We start from the raw sequence: 8,184 nt of genomic DNA on the forward strand, positions 1-8,184 counted from the left end.
ATCTGGAGTCAGGCAGACCTATGTTTCCACATGGCTCTGACTCTGACAGGCTGAGACTGAGGGCTAGTCATTTCACCTCTCTGAGTCATGGTTTCCCTTTTTGCAAAATGGGGGCCAGAATACCCAATTTCCAGGATGTCAGGAGCAACGTACATAAAGGTGCCTGGCACACAGTAGATGTTAGATGAATGAGCAGTATTTATCCTCAGAGCCCTGGGTTCCCCCCAGCCCCACTCCTTCTGGGTTAGGTAATGTCGGCATGCCCTGCAATAAGTGATGGCTGTTATTTTATTGCACTGAATTTTATAAACGTCCAGACCTACACTCCTGGAGGGCTAGAGGCCCCCCAAGGCCTGGTAAGTGGAGCGAGGAGGGGGGTGCAGATGGGTGTTGGCAGCATCACTCCCTCTGCCAACAGTGAGGCCTCCCAGCCATCCCTTCGAAGGACTCCGGAAATGCTCTTTGTCTGACCACCAAACTGGTTGCTGGGAGGAGGAGGGTCTACAGAGGCCTTTCTATCTCTAAGTGAAGGAGGGAAAGACTGACCTTCTTGGTCAGTCTTCTAAGACTCCGACCCCCACCCATTCCTAAATCCAGCAAGGTGGACTCGGGGTAGCCAGCATTCCTGAGCTGAGCAGGGTAGCCATAGTGCAGGTAAGAGGCCACTTTCTGTCTACTTTGTTTCTCATTCATTTTTTCACTCACTCATCTGGAAAACCTCAAGCTCTTATCATGTGCCAGGCACTGTGCTAGACCTGGGGAGACCGTAGTGAACAAGACAGCCACAGTGCCTGCCCTCAGGGAGGCGAGGTAACAAAAAAAATGACTGCACAGTTAGAAAATAAAACAAAGGAAAGATGAGGTGGGGAGGGTGTTTCAGGCAGACACAAAGGCACTTCGATGGTACATAAAGGTGCCTGGTGTCATCGCCACCATCATCATCCTCATCATCATCATCATATTTGCTCTCATCTGCCCTGAACTGCCTATCACGCAGCACCATGAGTGGGTCCATGTTTATTTTCTATCTCCCGCCCTGCAATGTAAGCTTCCTGACTGAAGGCAGCCACCAAGTCTGCCTGGCACCCCCATTGCTTCCTCGGTGACTCAGACCAGTGCCTGGCACAGAGTTGTCACCCAATCATGTCTACTGAGTGAATATGCAAAACTGCGAATACCCAGGCGCTGTGCTAATCCCCACGATCACCTTATAAGTTAGTTGTCTCCATGCTCCAGATGCAGAAACTGAAGCTCAGAGAGGTGAAGTCACTTGCCCAAGGCCACACAGTCAGCAAGCGGCAGACCTGAAATTCAAACTCAGGGCTCTCTGGGCTCTTTTACTCCATAGCCCAGGCTCGAAGTGGGGTTGGGAGGTGGGTGGGGGTGCAAAGGACAGCTGGGCCCCAAAGGAAGCAGGTCAAGAGGGACAGTACCACCGGCTCCATAAATGACGTGGGTCCTGGGCCCTGCTGGAGGTTTAGCAGCCTGAGTGTGTGTGTAATACAAACAGCTCTAATCCCCTGTCAGTTAAACTGGATATCAGAGGAGACAAGCTTCCAGGAGAGCAGGGAGGCCTAATTGAATCGAATTGAAAAGGCGGAATGGGCAGCCCGGCCGAGGAGGCGGGCTGCTGGGACGGGCAGGTGCTGCGGGGAGCTGCGTGGGCCTCCCCTGCTCTGGTCCAGGGGGCACCCTAGCCCCTGCCACAGGGAGCTGAGCTGGGGGGGCACCCGAGCCAGGGCCCTTCACCCGCTTTGGCCTCCCCTTCTTTGCTGGCTCTGCCACTTTCTCTCCATTGCTGACCCTTTTTCTGTCCTCTGTTATCTCGAATAATGTCACTGCCTCTTTAGAATCTATTCATCAGAGCAGAAAGAAGCCAATGCTGACACCGATTTAAAAAAAAATTACCATCTGTGCCTCACAGGGAAGAGCTCTCAACCCAACCTCTGGCGCCACCCCCGCCACCCGCCGCCTGCCATTTCACGGGGCACCCAGGGGCAATCAGATTCCACTGGGGGCGGGGTGGCCTCCCACAGGTGGTGCCCCCACTCTGGCGCTCACTCTCCAGAGCCAGGGAGACGGGCTCTGAAGGAGGTCTTAACCCTGGGAGGTATTCTGTCTGCAAGAAGAGCCTGATTTGGCGGTATTTTAAAAATTGTTTTTCCTTATTGGTTGACAGTATTTAGAAACCATGGTTTTTTTTTTTTTTTGGTTTCTTTTTTTACCAACACACCCAGATTTCTGAATTCTCTTGTAAAACTAGGTAGAAAAGGTTGGGTGATAGTGGGTCAGCCACCACCCCCCTCCACCCCACCCCCTGCACAGGGCAACAACTGGCCTGAGCTCTGGAGGGGGGCGTGGCACTGCTTCCTCCCACCCCCAGCCTGACAGCGGCCCTGCCACGCCTCCCTTCCAGTTCCTGCATCTGCATGTGCCACTCCTGCTGGGAGCAGGCTCCAGCCAGAGCTGGGGGGGGGCACCAGGAGACATACTAGCGTTGCCAGGTCAGTGGCTCTCCCGCCTCCCTTCCTGGCATTGGCATGCCCAGACTCCACCCGGCCCCCTCAGCTGGTCACAAGGACTGAGTCTGAACCCCAGCTCTGCCACAAACAGGTTGTGTGACCACTGGCAGGTCGCTTCCCTTCTCTGTGCCTCAGTTTCCCCACCTGCAGAGCATAGGTCTTTATGGCACTATCCGGGAATGCTCTTGATGGAAGGACGTCCCTTCTTAAATGGTGGACTGGCCTCTCTGAGGCAGATGGCAGGACACGGGAACCTGGGGGTAAGTAAGAGCCCTCCAATGCCTGCAAGGGCAAGGCCAGCACATGTTCTGATGGGTGCTGATGAGGTTCTGCAACAGGCCATTATATACACTCCTTGCCACCCCCAGCCCGGCTGTGACAAAACTCCCTTGCGGATGTGGCCGTCTAGGCAATGGATGGCAGGTGCTCAGTTCCAGGGGAGCTTCTCCCTCCAGGGTCACATCCCCCAACTCCCAGACCCATGATAATCACCAGCTGGCACCATGCACTTGGGGACCAGTGTCTGAGGCAGCTCAGCCTAATCCACCTCATGTCCCCAAGTCTTGCCCTATCTTCTCCGTCCTGGGCTGGATATATATGTCTGCAAACAGCAGCCATGCCTGCTGAGAGGGGAGGGAGCCCAGGCTCTGGAATCGGATGCTGCTGGGTTCCAATCCCAGCTCGGACCTCAAAACCCACAAGAAAATGATCTGGGAAGATGAAAGGAGGGCACAAGGGCAAGCTTCTGGCTCAGTGAACAGGGAAACCAAGGCCCACAGAGGGCAGGAGACCTGCCTAAGGTCACCCCGTAAGCTGCCTTTTGGTTTCTCCCTCATAGTTGGGGTGCCACATGAGCAGCACTGTACTTAGGAGTCCAGAGACCCATCTCAGGGGCAGGCGTCTGCACCTGCTGACTGTGTGGCCTGGAGCAGGGACCACCCTCTGGGCTTCAGTTTCCTCACTGGCTTGCTGTGGGTGAGGGCAGAGCCAAGAAATGCGAAAGCATCCAGAGCACAGGCCTGCGAGCCCGCAGGGGTCAGAGCAGCCCTATCAGTCAGCTCGCTTCCCCAGGGTCCAGCCTGGCTCCTGGTGTGAAGTCGCTGCACATTTAATATTTGCCGGATGAACAGTGACTGTGGGCTGAGGGGCCAGCATCTGCCTGCACCCTTGGCGATCGTGGGGAGGAGGGCCGCAGCTCCTTTCTCTCTGGGCGGGGAGGAGACCCAGGGGGCCCCAGGAGGCCAAGTGCCTGGCAGCAAAGCCTCTGTGCCTGGCAGCACTCAGGGGGGATACCTTGGCCTCAGCCAGTCCATTATGCAAATGCCTGGAAATGGATGTTTTCTTTATCAGATTTAAACATTGTGTGAGAACAGACCCAGTTAATCTCCTGAGCCAGCAGGGTTTGGTAGAGCAGACCGTGAAAGAGGCCCATTCCCACTCTTCTCTGTGCGTGTGTAATTAGGTGCCTGGCCTTCTGTTAGCCCTTAAACATGGTGAAAATTGATGCATTAGGGCCCACCACCCCTTCTGGCTGCTTGGAGGGAGTGCGTGCAGGCAGGGGGAGAGGGAGGCCCCTTCTCTCTCCCTCAGGCTGTGGTCCCCCTATTCTGGCTCCAGTTTTCAGAAAGAAGCTGACCCCCAAGAGGGCCCAGTAGCTGGAGGTGTGGGGGAATCACTGGGCCACTTTCCTACGGTCTTGTCACATGACAAGTATTACGGCTGGAAAATAAATAAATAAGATGGATGATCCTGGTCTGACTTACCAGTAGGAGCCAGTGTATCCGGGCCCCGGTGCCTCTTGCCTTCAGCCTGCACCGTGTAGGACAGTGCCCAGGCCCAAGGAGCGGGTGCAGAGCCTTCCTGACCCAATGGGCAAAGAAAGGCCCTCGTCAGCCCCTGCAGAGTGGGAGGTCGTGTCCAGCCTGGTGGCTGGGGTTCAAGCCTGGGCTTCACCCCCTCTTAGCTCTGTGGTCTTGGATGAATCCCTGAACTTCTCTGAGCAGCATCTGTCTGCTTCTCTGCAAAATGGGAGAATCATTCAGGCCCACGATCCAAGACACTCTGAAACCCAGAAGCTTGGCATCAAAATGCACTTGGCAGCAACTGCCACACAGGCTGACATATTATGTACAATCTTTGTACCTTTCACTACAGAATCTGGGGTGGTGCTGCCCCAGGCCACAGGGTCTCTATCCCTAAAACCGCAAACTTCTGAATTCCAATTCACAGCTGGACCCCAAAGTTTCAAATAAGGGACTGTGGTTCTGTCCTACCTGCACCAGAGTTGTTATGGGAATTAAATGCGGCAATGCTGGAGTGCTTAGCACCCTGCCTGGCATTGTACATTTGAGGAAACTGAGGCCCAGAGGAAATTCCCTGCTCTGGGCCATGCAGTCAGCAAGTGCAGAAGCCACGCTCTGAGACGGGCCTCTGGACTGAGCACAGTGTTCTTTCTGTGACCTTGTGGCTGTGAGAAAACCCAGAGTGGCTCGCTGTGTGACCACTGGCTGTGTAACCTCTCTGGGCCTCAATTTCCCCATCAACAACAAATGAGATGTTGAACTGTGTGATCTCCGAGGGTCCTCCTGACCCTGAGCCTTTTGGATTCTAATGATAAGCAACTGAAACATCTGTCTGGTTGACCTGGGAGACAGTTGCCCTTGTCCATTTCAGTTTTGAGAAGACATGGGGTGTGAGGCTTGTGTAACCCAGCACTCAGGTTTTTCTCTGAAGTGGGGAGACAATGGCCAGGCAGCTTGTGATCTTTGGCAGTTCAATCAGTTCCCCTGTCTGTTGCGTTGGCAGGGCCACGGGGGTCCAAGGTGTGGGTAGCAATGAGGACAGAGTGGGCAGGAGAGGTGAGCTGAGCAGGTGCCACTGGGATCAATGTGACAACTCACGTATGACAGGTAGACAGAGATTGGAGAGGGGGTTTGGGAGGTCACCGGTCATCTCCCAAACCCCACTCTGCCACTTACTTGTCTTGTGACCTTGGGCAAGTCCCTTCCCTTCCCTGGGCCTCAGTTTACTTATCAACAGAATGGGCATCAGAACGATATCTCATTGAACTGAGCAAATTCACAGGGGAAGGTACTTGGTGCCATGCCGGGCACGTAAGTAGGTGCTCGGAAAGGCGGGCTGTTAGCAGTTTAAGAGTCAGCAAAGCCACAGGGAGGGTTTGGCTGAATGACCAGTAGAGAAGACAGCAGGTCCTGCAGGACGACTGGCCAGGCCCCTTGAGTAAGCCACATAATGGAGAAAAAGATGTATGTGTGCGTGCGTACAGGGGTAGGGCTGCTATGCTAGCTTAAAGGAGAATTTAGGGCTATAAAAGCCAGGCATGAGGTCCTGAACGGGATTCCGGACATCTTGCGGACAACTGAGGGGAAATACAATGCTGTCCTGGGCGTTACACATGCAAACGTATCATAGCCATGTTCCTTAACCTCTCTGGGCCTCAGTCTCCTCACCTAAGACAATGACTGGGCGTGGTACACAGTAGGTGCTAAGAGACAGCCAAGAAGCTGGTCCAAAATCAGCTGGGAGCCTGGCAGGGCTGGGCCTGGGCCATGCCTGCTGACCTGTAGCCAGCAGCCCATGGGAGACATTCTCTGAAAAGAGTCCTCACCAACAGGAAGAACATCGGTGTAACTATGGCAGCTACTTACTCAGTTTGGTATGAATCGCAGTTTTTGCTGCCTGGCTCCTGACGTGAGACCTCTGCCAGGCAGGGGAAATTTTCTGTAAACTTCAGGCCATGAGGGTGGCTGTTAAATCCACAATCAGCTGCAGAGGCTGGGAGCAGCTCCAAATGCTGACCTGAGGAATTGCTGTCCTCTGTCTGGCAAAGAGGGCACCAGCGATATGTGGCCACATCTTTGGAGAGGAAGCCAGGAGGATGGAGAGCTGGTTGGCATTAGCTGTGTTTCTCCAATATTGATCAACCCTAGGGATCTCAATCCAGGGGGTTCAGACAAACTGGGCTGGGCGCCTCTAACTGACTCTGTGCACCATTCTGAAATTTCAGGGTCTCAGAGACACTAATTTTTCAGCATAGGACAGTTCTAAAATTGAGCATCTATTGAGTACTTATTATGTGTCAGGCACTGTGCCAAGGGCTTTACGAGCATTTTCTCACTCAATCTTCATGAAACCTCTATAAGGTGGGTAGTAGTATTATTGCCATTTTCAGATGCAGAGACTTCAGCCTCCAGGGGTGGACTGGCTAACCCATGGTCACTTGGCTAGTGGGTGGCAGAGCTGAACGAGAGTCCAGGCCGAGGTGAGCTCCCAAGCACCATAATGACATGCAGAAATGACCTTTGGGGTCACCTAGTTCAGTGTCCTCAGCTCTGGCTGCACATAGAATCACCTGAGAGCCAGGAAGCCTGCTGAGATCAGTTAAATCAAACTGTCTGGGGTGGGGCCAGGCATTTATGGGTGGTTCTGATGTGCAGCTGGGAGAACCACTGAGGCAGGCAATGAGAAGGGGTGATGCTGCAAATTCAAACTGTCTGCAAACATACTATGGGAGACAGGGGGCCGCTGGCAGTGGCTAACATGAGCAGCTCTGCTGGCCAAGGCACGCAGGTGGCTGCTTTATGGGGCAAGGTAAAGGGCTGGCCTCTGCTCCAGGAGTGGCATCCAGTTCCCAAGGAGTCAGGAAGAGAGAGGATCTTGGTGAGCAGATAGGTTCTGGGGCCTGAGCCTCTGGACACCCCCTCCTGGATTCTACATTTGCCACAGGTGCCTATGGGAGCCCAGAGAGGCTCCCAGGCCCACCCCCTATAGGCTGGAAACACTGTCAACCAGTATCATCCCCAAGAAAGCACCTTTCAGCCCTGGCTACGTATTCAAATCACATGGGCAACTTTCAAAAGAGCACCCAGGTCCACAACCTATTCTAACCAAGTAGATCAGAAGCCAGAGGAAATAACAGACTCGAGTATGGAAAGCAGCAAGAATCGCAACAAACCTGTGTCCAGGCAGAAGCACGTAGGGGCTGAGGGCAGGTGCTGGAGTAGGAGCATCTGAGTTGGAGTCCTGCCCCTGGTGATTAGAGCTGTGTGGTCTTGGATGAGTTATTCAACCTCTCTGAGCTTCAGTTTCTTCATCTGTAAAATGGGGCTGAGACTAGCAACTATAATCCAAGGCTGGGGTAGATCAAGAGATGATGTGTACCATGCTAATAACAATGCCCAGCACATGGTAAGTGCTCAGTATTAATATTATTGTTTTATGCATTCTTTTAAAGGGTGAGGGCAGGGAACTCCCCATCAGTGATGCTGGGGCCATTTTTACAAGTTAACCTGGGGCAGGTGTCCTATCACCCCTATGTTCTTGGCAGAGCCTGAAGAAGCCTGGTGTGGGAGGTGGGAAAGGAAAGCTCAGATTCTGCTCTTCAGGCCCACTCCCCCTTACCCTGTGTGGACGCTCATAAAAGGCGCCAGATTCCCCCTAGTGGCCGAGGGCAGAAGCGCACTGAACCATTTTAATCAAATCCTGAAACCCCTGCCATTGTCCCCCGCTTCCTGGCCCAGGCCCCACTTTCCTGTTGAATCCTGCAGCTTCTCCATTAGCAACGTGCTATAGCTACGTGGGGTTTTGATGGATTCTGCCATTTCAGAGAGCGCGTTGACTGGTGATTTCAAGTTCAAATCTG

This window comes from Furipterus horrens, unplaced genomic scaffold, assembly GCF_987537825.1.
Source record: "Furipterus horrens unplaced genomic scaffold, mFurHor1.1.pri manual_scaffold_11, whole genome shotgun sequence".
In the NCBI taxonomy this organism is placed as follows: Eukaryota; Metazoa; Chordata; class Mammalia; order Chiroptera; family Furipteridae; genus Furipterus; species Furipterus horrens.